Genomic DNA, 15,724 nt, shown 5'->3' with positions numbered 1-15,724 from the left:
AGAGCCTGTGGCAGGGTCCAGCACCCTGTGTGTTCACTTGTGGTACACGAACATCTGCACGTGTGTGGTCTTGTGTGCATTTCATTTATGCAGATGGCACCCGCAGTCAGCCCCATTCTGCAGCCTTTCCCACTGCACGCTCTGTGCCGGACAGGCGTCTATTGGAGGCCATCACCACCATCCCATCCTTGGGGCTGCCAGGCTCAGCCCCAAACAACCACCACCCACCCACCACCACCTCCACAAACAGGACAGAAAAAGGGAAAAGAAAGCGTATAGCCGGAGCAGTCGAATCTCAGCCGTCACTGTAGGTAGAGCCCCTGAAATACAAGTGTGCTATAAAGGTTTGTGGAAAATGGAATTTAAAGGTAAATTCATTTTGGTGCCAAAAAATAAATCTGGAAATCCACGCACACTAGGGGGGTCTTCAAAGAGTTTCTAGGCAGATGTCATGACGGGGCGGGCTAATCCCCCACCTGGGACACACACCTGGGACACACACCGGTGCCCGGGATCTGGTCCTGCCGCCCCTTGCTACCCGGCTTCCTCCTAACGCGCCCTGGGAGGCAGCAGAAGCAGCTCCAGTGGTTGGGTTCTTGCCACCCTGCGGCTTCCTCTGGCCCCGGGCTTCCTTTAAAAACGTCCGTTCTCGCCAGGTGGGAGGGCAGCTGCTCGTGTGGGGGCCTGTTTTCCACGGCACACTCCTCGTGTCTTCACCCACGAGCACGGCACCCAGTATACAGTAGGTGTGCGTGCAGCACCACATCCAATCTGCACATCCCTGGCGTTTAGCGCAGTGCCTGGTGCCTAATGAGTGCTCAAAGCACATTTGACGAATGGCTGATGATTCTTACGAGGGCAGTTGCCCCGAGAAACGCTGGCGCGCCTCTCTCTCTCGGACCACGTGTCAGAGCCCCGCGCGGCGCAGGAAGCCCACGGTGGCCACCCACCGAAGCCCATAAATCACAGCACACCTTAATGACTGCGCCACCACCAACATCTGTCTCCCTCACCTGCAAACGTCCTTTGAAACTCACTCCTAATCATGACTGAAAGCAACATGTTCCCGATTTCCATATTATTAGAAAGAGGTGGAGCTCGCCATAAATGATTCAAGACGTGTCAATCAAATGACAATACAGATGATGCGTTGCTTTAGATGGCTTGCTTTGTTCCAGCTTTCTCCTTCTGGGGGGTTCTCACGCCCTCCCTTTCTCTTTGAAGTGCGTTGGTTAATATTTTATTCATGGCAAAATTTAACAAAGGCTGCATGGCAAAAGAATCCAGGTTAGTATCTGTAAAAAAAAAAAAAATGGTGGTTACGGGCATCAGCTAGAGACCCTGCCACTCCAGTTGGTCATCTCAGACAATTCTGAGTCCTCCAAGTTCATTCTACCTCTGGAGGAAGAGTGGGGACACACAGAGTCCCTGCCCTCCCCAGCAGAAATCCTCGTTGTGACAGCCGCTGGGTGACCAGGTGGGAGGCATGACCTCTGGCCCTCCCCTGGGTGCCCATTCCTGCTTCTGCACAGACCCCAGGCTGCCCACAGTAATGAGGGTTTGGACTTTGCAAGTGCGGTGGTTTGGATGCTGTTGGAGTGTGTCCCCCTGAGGTTCCCATGCTGGAAGCATGGTCCCCGGTATGGCCCCTTTAAGGGGTGTGGCCGCGTGGAAGGTGATCTGGTCATTTGGTGGCCCCACCCTTGGGAGGGAGCGATATTCTCGCAGGGCCCCAGTTCCCCCAAGAGCAAATTCTCACAGAAAGAACAAGCCTGGCCCCTGTCGCGCGCTAGCTCTTCCTCCTGCTCCACCGCCATGGCGGTGCCGTCCTCACCAGGGCCCCAACGCGTGGAGCTCCTCGGTCTTGGATAAACCGTGAGCTCAGCAGACCTCTGTCCTCCATAAAGCACTGAGCCGCGGGTATTTTATCACAGCAGCGGGAATGAGACTGATACGGCACCCGGCAAACGGCCACCCGCGTGTGCGTCCCCTGTGACACTGGAGTTGTGCTCTCCATCATGTCTCCTGGGGAACCATGAAGACATCACAAAGCCTGAAGCCCGTGGCAGGGAACCTCTGACCTTATAAAGGTGCTTCCTGTGGGCTCCCCATTTCACTGTCCGGCAAAGCCTGCAGAACCCAGGTGGGCTGGCATCGGTCTGTGGTCGGAGGCTCTGCACCACAGGTGTTTGCTAGACTGCGTCTAGAAAAGTCTACATAGCTGAAGGTAACAGCAGGGCTCTCCAGACGGATTGCTTTAGTTTAGATTCGTTTCTTGCAGCCTGAATCGTCTTCTGAGACCATTACTTACCTATACTCTGCCAAAAATTACAAGTGAAAATGAAATGCCTCATATTTAATCAACCAGCCAATCACCTGTGCTCTTTGTCTTCTGTCGTGAACGTGACCCCGTGTCACAGCCACAGTGGCCATCCCATCACTGTGGCTGGAGGGGTCCCCGCCCCGTGTGCGCGCCAGGGTGTGTGTCTCCTTCTGTCCGGCTCATGTGCCCTGCAGGGATTGTGAAATCGAGGCAGATTGCGCAAGGGTGGCTGTTTATCACCCGGAGTTATTTTTATTGGTTTGTAAACTGAGCTCTCTTCCTTGGGAACTTCTTGGGGCTGTGGAAAACCCGAGACCCTGTGGAGCGAGGACAGTGTGGGCCTTGGCAGGGACCCCCTCGCCCAGGGTCAGACAGAGGTTGGCATTTCGGGCATTCGTCTGGGCTGCCTGGTGGAGGTGATGATGGTGATGGTGATGGGGAGGAGGAGGAGGAGGAGACAAGCCTCCCTTTGCAGGGGTGTTCTGGCTGAGATTGTGCAAAATGATCTCAATGACCGACAGGAAGGAAAACGTTAATCTGTGACCCGGGGCTGACGCTGTGGCACGGGGAGTTTAGTGTTGCTGGCATTGCTGGCGTCCCATACTAGAACAGTGGTTCGAGTCCTAGCTGTTCTGCTCCCTTCCAGTCCAGCTCCCTGCTAACGCTCCTGGGAGACAGCAGGGGATGGCTCAAGTACTTGGGCTTCTGCCACCCGTCTGGGAAACCTGGATGGAGTTCCTGCCTCCTGGCTCCTGGCTCCTGGCTCCTGGCTCCTGACTCCTGGCTCCTGGCTCCTGGCTCCTGCCTCCTGGCTCCTGGCTCCAGGCTCTGGGCTCCTGGCTTCTGCCTGGCCCACACCTGGCTTTGCAGCTATTTGGGTAGCAAACCAATGGATAGAAGCGCGCGCGCTCTCTCTCTCTCTCTCCCCTCCTATTGCTCTACCTTTCAAACAAATACATAATTTTTTTTTTAAAGGCAGAGATACAGAGAGGTAGAGACAGAGAGAGAGGTCTTCCATCTGCTGGGTCATTCTCCAGATGGCCACAACAGCTGGAGCTGGGCTGATCTTAAGCCAGGAGCCAGGAGCTTCTTCTGGGTCTTCCACATGGGTTCAGGGGCCCAAGCACTTGGACCATCCTCACCGCTTTCCCAGGCCATCAGCAGAGAGCTGGCAAGGAAGTGGAGCAGCCGGGACTCACTGGCGCCCATATGGGATGCTGGCCCTGCAGATGGCAGCTTTACCTGCTACACCACAGCGCCGGCCCCACATATATAAATCTTATATATATGTAATACATATATTTATATTAAGTATACATTTACAAATATATAAATCTCATTTGAAATCTCTACATTGGTTATAAATGTTTAAAGAAATGAAAAAACATGACCTTTCTTCCGTACACTTTAAGCTAGAACACAAGAAGCCCCGAGATTGTATTTTTCTCTATAAAACTATCAAGGAGAACTTGAGCAGTCCTGCCTGCTCCTACTCATTGCTGAGCCACCGACCCAGGGAGACGGCTGTTTAAATGCCTTGGCAAACGGTTAGCCCTCGTTCTAAGACCAGCGCCCTCTCCACCTTTTTATCCTCTGCACGTTCAGTGTTGGGAAGTATCTCCCCCAGTTCCAGGGACAGCTTCACCATTTTGGCCACCAGACCCGCCCTGGCCTGTTTCTCCTGCGACTCGGCTGGTTGATTTCAGGGATCGGCTGCTCTGGGGCTTGGCGTCAGGTGTTCGGTCAAACTGGGTGTTTCCGTGGAGGTATTGTTTAGGTAAGATCTGTATTTAAGTCAGCAGACGTTGAGGCAAGCAGATTGCCCTCTGTGCGTGTGGTGAGCCTCGTCCAACCAGGTGAGGATCAGGACAGGTAAGGAGTTTCCCTGAGAGCGCAGCAGCTCGGCCGCCGTGCCTCGGCGCTGGAACCCAGAGCCCTTCTTCCCTGGGTCTGCCTGCCCTGCGCGGCTCACCTTCCCCAGGCTCCACAGCCGCCTGAGCCAGCTCCTCGAAACCTCACGCTGCCTATCCATCCGTCCATCTGTCCACCTGAGCGTGTGTCCGCCCGTCTGGTCATACACCTGTCACACCTGTCTATCATCTGCACGCTCGTCTACTTACCTGCACGTCTATCTTCGTTTGTATCTGTCTGCATGTCTGTGTGTCTATCCTATTGGCTCCGTTCCTCTGGGAAACCCAGACCAATACAAACCCCACTGATGTTCCATTCAACTCCAGCGTTACGGCTTCTCATTTCTCTGCTGTACTGCCCATCGTCTTTGTTGGCCAGTTTCTCCCTCTTCTCTTCTCTTCTCTTCTCTTCTCTTCTCTTCTCTTCTCTTCTCTTCTCTTCTCTTCTCTTCTCTCCTCTCCTCTCCTCTCCTCTCCTCTCCTCTCCTCTCCTCTCCTCTCCTCTCCTCTCCTCTCCTCTCCTCTCCTCTCCTCTCCTCTCCTCTCCTCTCCTCTCCTCTCCTCTCCTCTCCTCTCCTCTCCTCTCCTCTCCTCTCCTCTCCTCTCCTCTCCTCTCCTCTCCTCTCCTCTCCTCTCCTCTCCTCTCCTCTCCTCTCCTCTCCACTCCTCTCCTCTCTCTCTCTCTCTCTCTCTCTCTTTTTTCTCTCTCTCTCCTTACTTATTTGCAAGGCAGAGTTGCAGAGAAAGGGAGAGACGCAAGGAGACCTTCCCTCTGCTGGTTCACTCCCCAGATGGCCACAAGCGCCCGTTCATGGAACGCCAGCATTGCAGGTGGCAGCTTTAACATGCCACGTCGCAGCCCCGCTCAGCCGGTTTCTTCTTTTCATTCTCCATCTGCGTCCGATGTCGCGTGTGTTACCGCTGAAAGCCAGGGCAGCGACACAACTCTCCCCTCAGCGGCCTGCCAACAGCCTTTACAAGAAGCGTGGTGACCGGCCATCGATCCGACGCGCATCTGCTGTTTGCGTAGTGATTTGTGAGCTGAAGAGAGAGCAGCGGCGTTTGCACTTGACGCAATTATTCACACCTGATAGACCGTGGAGCGTGGAATTGGAGACACGTTGCTGGGGACAAGTGTTATTTTTTAAACACGATAACCGAAACTCATGCCTATCCAAAGTGAGCAAAAGTGAGGACTGCTGTCGCAGTGAGTGACAGCTGGCACTTCAGGGCCCGGGATCCACGCCAGGCAGAAACCCAAATGGAGCCCTGATCGCTACCTGAGTGCTCCACGTATCTTAACTCATTTGATGCTTGAAACTGATCGGGCGTGAGGCCGGGACTGCGGGCTCCCGGGCACTCGGCTTCCCAGTGTGAGTCATCTGCCGGGTTCCACTGTGGGCGCCATTTGATGTTGGGCTCGTTTCTCAAGATGGATTTTTATTTGAAAGGCAGAGTGACAGAGAGAAATAAAAAGAGAGAGATTCTCTATCTGCTGGTTCACTCCCCAAATGGCTGCAACAGCCAGGGCTGAGCCAGGCCAGAGGCAGGAGCCTGGAACTCCATCTGGGTCTCCCAAGCCCTTAGGTGGTCTTCTGCTGCCCTCCCAGGCGCCTTAGCACGGAGCTAAATCAGAAGCAGCGCAGCTGGGACTTGAACCAGGGAACGTAGGCGTGCGGGCTGCAGGGGTCCCAAGCAGCAGCATAGCCAGCCGCACCATCACAGTGGCCCTAGGGCTTTTGTGTGACTCCACTGTGGCTTCTCTTTCTCTCTCTCTCTTTTTTTTTTTATTTGACAGATAGAGTTAGGCTGAGAGAGAGAAAGAGAGAGAAACAGAAACAGAGAGGTCTTCCTTCTGTTGGCTCACCCCCCAAATGGCTGCTACAGCTGAGCTACGCCGATCCAAAGCCAGGAGCCAGGCATTTCCTCCTAGTCTCCCACATGGGTGCAGGGGCCCAAGCACTTGGGCCATCCTCCACTGCCTTCCCGGGCCACAGCAGAAAGCTGGCCTGGAAGAGGAGCAACTGGGACTAGAACCCGGTGCCCATATGGGATGCTGGTGCCGCAGGTGGAGGACTAACCGAGTGAGCCACAGTGCTGGCCCCATTCCCTGTGGCTTCTCTATGATCTCCCAAAGCCCACAAGCCGTCGCATTTGCTGTGCCCTCTGCCTGCTGATGAAGCACCCCCCATGCCGTATGAGAAAGCCCAGCCAGCACGTACTGACCACAGGACCTCAAGGCAGAGACACGACCTTCTAGAAACAAAAGCGGCTGGAGCCCAGCCTCATCAGGACCAAATGAGATCAGAATGAGTCAAGTGCGTGGCAAGTACTCGACACAGGTTAGCTGTTATCATTGCTATCAACGTCCCAGCCGCGACGAGGACCTCAAACTGGTCACACTTCTTCCTCCCCAGTGCACAGAGCTACTTAAGGAAAATGAACCTTTCCACCTCTGGTCTCGGCTCCCAGTGCAGTGCCTGGCATGGAGTAGGTGCTCATTAAATACTTGTTAAGTGAGTGAACGCAAGCCAAGAGGAGCTTTGCTCCCAGCCTGCCCGTGTGGAATGCAGCTGCAGATAATGGCCAATAACACTTATTGAGGCCTCACCCTTGCCAGGAAGCCATGGTGCCGGGCCCTGTAGGAACACTATCTAGTGCTTTAGCCAAGCAGCTCTGTCAAGTGCATGCTATTAGTTTCCTTGTATTTAAGTTGCACAGAGGCAAGCCTGGGATTCCGACTCAATCATATGCACTTTGCATCTCATGGACTCTGTCCAGCAGGAGCCAGGGGGCCAGCCAGTGGCAGGGGAGAGGAGGCGGGGTGGGGGGGCAGCCCTCCCCAAGGGTGCGCGCTCCTCCGTGCGGGGCAGACCCGCGGCAGTTGTGGGGTGCACCAGGCTTTGCTGCCCCTCTTCAAAGGCACGTCACTGCGATGCTGCGCCTCACCCAGCCTTCCCGTCTCCTTCCAAGGAGGGCCTGACTGTCTGCTCTCTGTCAAAACTTGCCAGCCTGGGTTTCGTGCCCCCCGGGGCTCCTGTTCCCTGCCGCTGATACATGGGTGGTACCGGGTTACTCAGCTCACACGATCCGGGCTGGCCCCGACCACACAAGTCACTGTGGAGCAGCTCATCAGGGAACCAGATGCAGCGTGGGACCGCGCTTCTGGGGCTGCACAGAGCCGTTTTTTATGGTTCTTCAAGTTTTCACACGTGGGTTGTTTTGCAAGCTCCCGTTTCACTGCCTGAAGCCACCCCCACCCACCGCGGGCCAGAACACAGCAGATAGCCAAGAACTCCCCCCGCCCCGCCCCGTTTGCTTTTCCTCTTGTCTGATCTCCCCTGGCAAAGCCCCCGCTTCGTACCACTAGAGACACAAGAAAGAGAAGATCTGGCCAAGGACATGGGGGAGGCCCAGAGCCAACCCCTCGGCCCACCCTGCTCCTGCCTCCCAGCCCCCGGGGACCCCGTCAGCACCAGGCAACCAAGTTTCAAGAGCTCTTGACTGTTTCGTCATGGGTGTTGAGTTTTCTGTTCTCTGCAAACTTCATTTTTTAAAAAGACTTGTTTTTTTTTTAATTTTTTTATTTTTTATTTTTTTGACAGGCAGAGTGGACAGTGAGAGAGAGAGACAGAGAGAAAGGTCTTCCTTTGCCGTTGGTTCACCCTCCAATGGCTGCCGCGGCCGGCGCACCGCGCTGATCCGATGGCAGGAGCCAGGAGCCAGGTGCTTTTCCTGGTCTCCCATGGGGTGCAGGGCCCAAGCACTTGGGCCATCCTCCACTGCACTCCCTGGCCACAGCAGAGGGCTGGCCTGGAAGAGGGGCAACCGGGACAGAATCCGGCGCCCCAACCGGGACTAGAACCCGGTGTGCTGGCGCCGCTAGGCGGAGGATTAGCCTAGTGAGCCGCGGCGCCGGCCAAAAAGACTTGTTTATTTACTTGATGGGAAGAGTGACAGAGAAGGACACACACACACACACGCACGCACGCACACACTCAGGTCTTCCATTCGGTGAGTCACTCCCCAAATGCCCGCAGCAGCCAGGCTGAACCAGAAGCCTGGAGCTCGATTCGCATCTCCTACAGGGGTGGCAGGGACTCGAGCACGTCCATCAGCTGCCTCCCAGGGGCACTAGCAGGAAGCTGGAGAGGCAGACGCAGGTGGAGTCCCCACCACTCCACTATGTCGGCCCCTTCTGTAGATTTCTTGAGAGCAACCAGGATGAAAGAGAGAACACGCGGCACCTGGAGCCAGACTTGATTTGCTTCTGTGCTTTGCCACCTACCACCTGCTTGGCCTGCAGCAAGCCCACCTCTGGCGGCCTCAGTTTCTTCCTCTGGGCAGTGGGGGGCATTCACATGTGCCTGTCTCACAGCGTGGTTACCAGGATCAGGTGAGCTATGCTGAAGCACCGTGTGAAATCTAAGACAAACTGGGGTGGCTCCTTGTCCTGTGAGGGTGTATACACAGTGGGGCTTAAAGAGATGTTGGCTGAGTTTGAGGAAACAGGTAACATTTCCTGGGGCAGCAGGTGCGGTGGTGGAGAACTCCAGCGCAGAGATAGGACCATGGGGGAGCCTGGGGCGCACAGTCCATGCCCTTCCGTGGTCCCACGTGCACCGCTCAGTGCCTCATTTACACATCAGACTGGGCCTGGACCCAGGAACCCTGTGGGTCCGGGCAGTGGGTCTCACAGCAGAGCTTAGCTGTGTGCTAAGACTTTTACATGGCTTCGTTAATTTTCATGATGACGCTACAAGCCCCATTATCAACCCTGGTTTACAGATGAGAAACAGGCTTCACATCGAAACGGAAGCAGGAAGGGGCTGAGCCTGGCTCTCGAGCCGGATCTGTGTGCTCCATCACCCCTGCTTGCGCTGTCTCTAATGCCCCGGCCTCCCTCGGGAGTCGGGGCCTGAGCACTGCTCTCATGTCCCACGGGGCTGCCTGTTGACCTTCACAAATAGGGACAGAAGAGCCGGCAGTGGCCCAGGCTCTGACCGCGCCCCCGTGGGGCTCCGGCCTGGATTGTGGTGCATCCCAGCTGAGTTGCCCCTGACCCCCAGAGGAGCCTGGGGCCCAACTCCATCAAGAGGGCACTTGAAGGGCGGTTAACTCACCACTGGGGACACTCACAGTCCATATCAGAACGTCTGGATTCAGGTCCTGGCTTTGCTGCTAATTCCAGCTTCCTGCTAGTGCACACCCTGGGAGGCAGCAGAGTATTCAAGTACTTGGGTCCCTGCCACCCACAGGGGAGACCCAGAGTTTCTGGGCTCCTGAATTCTGCTTGGCTCGGCACTGGCTACTGCTGGCATTTGGGGAATGAACAAGTGGATGGAAGCACACACTCTCTCTCTCTCTTTCTCTCTCACTACCTTTCAAATAATAAGTAAATAAATATATTTTTAAGTGGTCAAACATCTACTTTTTTAGAATTTTGTAAGTTAATGGCTTGCAACAACCCAAGGATGGTTTCTTCCCAAAGCATGCGACTCTCGGGAAGAATTGAGTCTGGGCTGTTTTACTTCGCCCTCTGCTCCTCTGCCTTCCCCAGTTCGGGGTGCTCATGAAAACCTGCAGCCTAGGAGCCCAAAGTTCCGCCCCCAGAGAATTGTCACTGCTTGGGTTGACTGGCAGCTTTCTGGAAAGCTCCATTCTTAAGGCTTCTCTGTATTCAATCTGACTCAGGGTTCACCCGGTTCTGTTCCCAGGGCATTTGTCAAAAACAATCAGTGGCAATCCTTTCACATCAGAGCTGCCTGAGGTGGTTTCGCCAGTTGAGCTAAAAAGGGGTTGACTGGAAACCCCAAATGGGGAAACCTCAGGCTACCGGCTCTCTACAGGGGACTCCACACAGCTCTGACGTGTGGCTGGGGATCTGGAAGGCCATGCACATGTGCGGACGGTGTGCGTCCAATAACTACCTAGGAAAGCACTCCTTGCTCACCTCTGGTTCACGTTGAGGGTCTTCACAAGGAAAAGTGAAGGCTAAGGAAGTTACGTGCACCTGCCATGGCATGGCACACACACATGCACACACACACGCACACACACACAGCCTCTTGGCAAATCCTGGGAGACTGCAGTGCCTCTAACAGCATCCTTAGGGGGTGGCATTATGCTGTGGCTTGGGGTACCAGAATATGTTGGAGGCCCTGGGATTGAGTCCTGTCCCTCCTCTCCATCCGGCTTCCTGCTCTTGCAGCAGATGATGGCTCAAGTACTTGAGTCTCTGCCACCCAAGTGGGAGACCCAGATGCAGTTCTGGGCTCCTGGCTTTGGCCTGGTCCAACCCTGGCTGTTGTGGGCATTTGGGGAGTGAATCAGCAGGTGGAAGATAGACTTTCTCCTCTCTCCCTCCCTCCCTCCCTCCCTCTGCCTTTCACATTAATTAACTATCCAACAAACAGCTGACTACTAAGTTAATCAAGCAGAGACATCAGTGGCCATACACAAAAAAAGGATACAGATTTTGCAGAATTATTCCAGGATAGTCACTTAAAAAAAAAAGAAAAAAGTAACAGCAAAAAGCAAAAAAAGAAAGCCTGAGGGAGAAGGAAAATCTAATTTCCAGATTTCCCATATTATAGGATTAAGAACGTCTAGTTTTCAATAAGAATATTAGACATGCAAAGAAGTAGAAAGGAACCTGTGATCGTATGTGAGAATCTGTAGGGTACAGATTAAGCTGTCACTTTGGATGCTGACACTCCATATTAGAGCACCAGTTCACATCCTGGCTGCTCTGCTTCTGATCCAGCTTCCTGCTAATGCACCTGGGAAGCCAGTGGAGGATGTCCAAGTGCTTCAGGCCCTGCATCCACCTGGGAGACCTGGATGGAGTTCCTGGCTTCTGGTTTCAGCCTGGCTGCAGGTTTTCTGGGGAGCGAATCAGTAGAGGGAAGATTTTTCTTTCTCTTTTTTTTTTTTTTTTTTTTTTTTTGCCCCCCTTAGGCTCACCCACCGTGCCACAACTCTGGCCCCAGATTTCTCTTTCAACTTCAACTTCTGTCTGTCTGTCTGTCTGTCTCTCTCTCTCTGATACGTTCAAAGAACTAAAGGGAGCCTGGTCAAATAGATATTCTAGAGCTTAAAAGTACAATAACTGGAATGAAAAGTGCACTAGAAGGGCTCAAAAGCAGATTGAGGCTAGGCCAGGAAGAATTATAAAACCTGAAGTAAATTGAGAGAATGCAATTCAAGCAACAGGAAGAAAAAGAATGAACAGTCTCAGATGTGGGATTCCATCAAGAATACCAACATACACTGATATAACCGAACTCTGAAAGGAAAGGAGAACGAGAAACAGCAGAAGAAGGAGCACCTGGAAAATAGTGGTTGAGAATCCCAAATGTGATGAAGAATTCTTAATGCATCCAAGAAGCTCAAGGAACTCCAAGTAGGATAAACCCAAAGTGACCCACAACTAGACGCTTTATAGTCAGACTATCAGAAGCAAAAGATCAGAAGAATTTTGAAAGTGGAGGAAAGCGACTCATCACCTCAGGGATATTAGCAGGTTTCTCATCAGAAACCATGGAGTTCAGAAAGCAGTGACAGGAGCCATTCACAGCGCAGAAAGACTGCCAACCAACAGTTCTATGCCCAGCAAACTATCCTGAAAAGTGAAAAATTAGCATTAATAGACAAACAAAAGCTGAAAGAATTTATCACTGGGAGACCTACCCTGCTAGAACTTCTGAAGGAAGTCCCTCAGGCTACAAGGAACAGACACCAGGCAGTGAATTTAATCTAACACAGAAACATAGAGCTCTAGTAGAAGTAACGACACAGCTAAATCTAAAGAGGATGTATTCTCCTCCTCCTTTCTGATATAAAAGATGCCTGCATCAAGCGATAACTACAACCTTGCGTTCAGGAGAAAGGTGTCGTACAAAGTAGAGGATAGGGAAGAGAGTTATACTGAAGCAAAGCTGTGCATACTGTTGCTATTAATCTAAAGTAATTATTTTTTTTTTTTGACAGGCAGAGTGGATAGTGAGAGAGAGAGACAGAGAGAAAGGTCTTCCTTTTGCCATTGGTTCACTCTCCAATGGCCGCTGCAGCCAGCACACCGCGCTGATCCGAAGGCAGGAGCCAGGTGTTTCTCCTGGTCTCCCATGGGGTGCAGGGCCCAAGCACTTGGGCCATCCTCTACTGCCTTCCCTGGCCACAGCAGAGAGCTGGCCTGGAAGAGGGGCAACCGGGACAGAATCCGGTGCCCTGACCGGGACTAGAACCCATTGTGCCTGCGCCACTAGGTGGAGGATTAGCCTATTGAGCTGCGGCGCCGGCCTAAAGTAATTATTTTCAATTAAGGTATAATTTATAATCCCAAGAGCAGTCACTAAGAAAATAAGCCCTTCCCTCCCCACCCCAAATATAGTGAAAGAAACAACAAGGACTGGGCACCTGGCCCAGGGGCTAAGACATCCACGTTCCACGTTGGAGTAGCTGGGTTCAACTCCTGGCGCTGGCTCCTGACTCCAGCTTTCTGCTAATGCGGGTATCAGAAACAGCAGTGATGGCTCAGGTGATCGGGTTCCTGCCACCGTGTGAAACAGGTGACCTGGATGGAGTTCCCAGCTTTCAGCTTCCAAGCATTTGGGAAGCAAACCAATAAATAAGACTAATTATCTCTCGCGCTTGTTCACTCGCTCGCTCGCTCGCTCATTCTCAATAAAAAGTAAAAATAGTTTTAAAACACAGGGCCGGCATAGTGGGTAAAGCCACTACCGGCAATGCTGCCATCCCATATGAGGCTGTTTTGAGCCCCAGATGTTCCACTTCCAATCCAGCTCCCTGCTAATGGCCTAGAAGAAAGCAGTGGAAGATGGCCCAAGTGCCTGGGCCCCTGCACCCGAGTGGGAGACCCAGGGGAAGCTCCGGCTCCTGACTCCTGGCTTTGGATTGGCCTAGTTCCAGCAGCTGCAGCCATCTGGGGAGTGAGCCAGCAGATGGAGGATCATTCAATCTCTCTCTCTCTCTCTCTCTCTCTCTCTCTATCTCTATCTCTATCTCTCTCTGTGTGTGCATGTGTGTGTGTATCTCTGTCTATTCCTCTCTATAATTTTCAAAACAAATCTTTTTAAAAAGTTTGAAAAACAAAAAATAGTACACCAGGGAACGTAGTAATAGAAGAAGAGTACAACGAAAGTATAAATAAGCAGAAAACAGTGCAAAATTATAAATACCTTACTGTGAATTACATTGAAATATAAGAAGCCTACTAAATACTGCCATTGAAATTGGCAGAATAAATTTTTTAAAAGATTTATTTTATTTATTTGAAAGAGTTACAGGGAGAAGTAGAGACAGAGAGGTCTTCCATCTGCTGGTTCACTCCCAAATTGACCGCGATGGTCAGAGCTGTGCCAATCCAAAGCCAGGAGCCAGGAGCTTCTTCCAGGTCTCCCACATGAGTGGTCCAAGGACTTAGGCCATCTTCTGCTGCTTTCCCAGGCACATTAGCAGAGAACTGGATCAGAAGTGGAACAGCTGGGACTTGAACCAGCGCCCAAGTGGGGATGCCAGCATTGCACCACAGTGCTGGCCCTGACAGAATAAATTTTTAAAAATCCAACTCCGCATTGTCTGTAGAAGACATATTTGATGTATTCTAAAGGTTATTACTTATTTGAAAGCAGAGTGACAGAGAGGGAGAGACAGAGACAGAGCGATCTTCTACCTGCTCACTCACTCCCCAAATGCCCACAACAGCCAGTGCTGAGCCATGGCAAAGTCAGGAGCCTGGAACTCCATCCATGTCTCTCAAGTGGGTGGCAGGCACCCAATCAATTGGGCCATCACCTGCTGCCTCCCAAGTGCAGTGGGAGGAACATGGATTAGAAGCACAGCCAGGACTTGAACCAGCACTCCAACATGTGATGTGGGTGTCCCAGGTGGTGGCTTAGCACACCGTGTGAGAATGCCTTCTCCAAAATTCACACTTTGGATTCAAACCACAAGTAGCTTGAAAGAGAATGAACGGATGGGAAATGATACAGCATGGGGACCGTATCCAAAAGGGATGCTGGAGTGGCTATGCTAATATCAGGCAAAAGGGATGTTAAGGCAGACATTGTACTGGAGACAAAACCCAGAAAGAGATAAAATAATAATGATAAAAGAGCCATTCGATGGGTTAGCCGTAATAACTATAAACATACCACAACAGAGCCCCAAAATACACGAAGCAAAACCTTGCAGAATTGAAGGAGAAATCAACAACTCAACAGTAAAGCTGGAGACTTCACTACTGTACTTTCAATAAGGCAGAGAATTAGCATAGAAATAGAAGACTTGAGCAACACCAGAAACCAATTAGGCTTTGCAGACATCTATAGAACACTGCACCTAACAGCAGAATGCTCCTCGCGTCAAGTGCACACGGAGCATTCTCCAGGAGGGACCATCTGTTAGGCCATTGAAAACTCCTCACACAATCGTAAAGGGATGAAATCATGCAAAGCGTATTCTCTGCAAACAACGGAACGAAACTGAAATCAACAACAGAGGGAAATTTGGGAAATTCACAAGTATGTGGGAATTAGACAACACATTCCTCAAGACCCAACAGGTCAAAGACGAAACCACACGGGAAATTAGAAAATACTTTGAGATAAATGAAAATTGATGGGCTGCAGGCAGAGCGGTGCTTAGAGGGGAATGTATCCCTGTAAATGTCTATATTAAAAAATAAGATCACAAATCAATACCCTCAGCTTCCACCCTAAGAAACGAGGAAAAGAACGTGATAAACCCAAAGCGAGCCACCGGAAGGAAATAATAAAGAGCAAGACCAAAATAAATTAAACACAGAACAGAAAAACAATAGAATCAAGGAAGCCAAAAGTCCTTTCTTTGAAATGAACAACACATTTGACTAGACCTAGAGAAATGAAAGAACTCGGGTTCCTAAGACCAAGAATAGAGGAGTAACAAGGAGTATGAGGGAATACTATGAGCAAGCGGACACCAGCACGTGAGCCCAGCCAGATTAAAGCGGCAAATTCTTAGAAACACACAAGCTACCAAACTGACTCAAGAAGAAATAGAAAATCCAAACAGTTATAAGATGTAATCAAATCCGTCATTTTTAAAAGACTACAAAGAAAATTCCAGGCGCCGATGACTTTGCTGGTAAATTGGGTCTAACCTTTAAAGGACTGACACTATCTTTCGCACACTTCCTCAGATCAGACAGACAGCACTTTCCCAATCATTCTGTGAGGCCAGAATTATCATGCTACCAACAACAGCAGTCAAAGCACAAGAAAAGAAAGCCACAGAAAAATATCCATTAGTCATACAGATGCAAAAATTCTCAGCAAAATGCTAGACTGCATTAGCAGGAAGCCGGACTCGAACCAGCCACCAACGCAGGACGCAAGCCTCGCAGGCAGCAGCCCCGCTATGCCGTAGTGGCAGGTTAAGGGAGAAAAGCGTAGATCGCGTCAACAGACACGAAAGAGCCTTTGACAGA

The 15,724-nt window shown here is 51.6% G+C and overlaps 1 long non-coding RNA gene across 1 annotated transcript; it reads right to left on the bottom strand.

The window, feature by feature from the left end:
- Positions 1-288: 288 nt before the first annotated feature.
- Positions 289-2,034, bottom strand: LOC138847367 (uncharacterized). Its single transcript, XR_011385118.1, has 2 exons — positions 1,835-2,034; positions 289-1,295 (listed from the first exon to the last, which is right to left on the bottom strand). It is a non-coding gene; the product is annotated as an uncharacterized lncRNA (long non-coding RNA).
- Positions 2,035-15,724: the final 13,690 nt, after the last annotated feature.

This window comes from Oryctolagus cuniculus, chromosome 21 (assembly GCF_964237555.1).
Source record: "Oryctolagus cuniculus chromosome 21, mOryCun1.1, whole genome shotgun sequence".
NCBI lineage: Eukaryota > Metazoa > Chordata > Mammalia > Lagomorpha > Leporidae > Oryctolagus > Oryctolagus cuniculus.
This window is presented reverse-complemented; position numbering and strand designations above follow the sequence as displayed.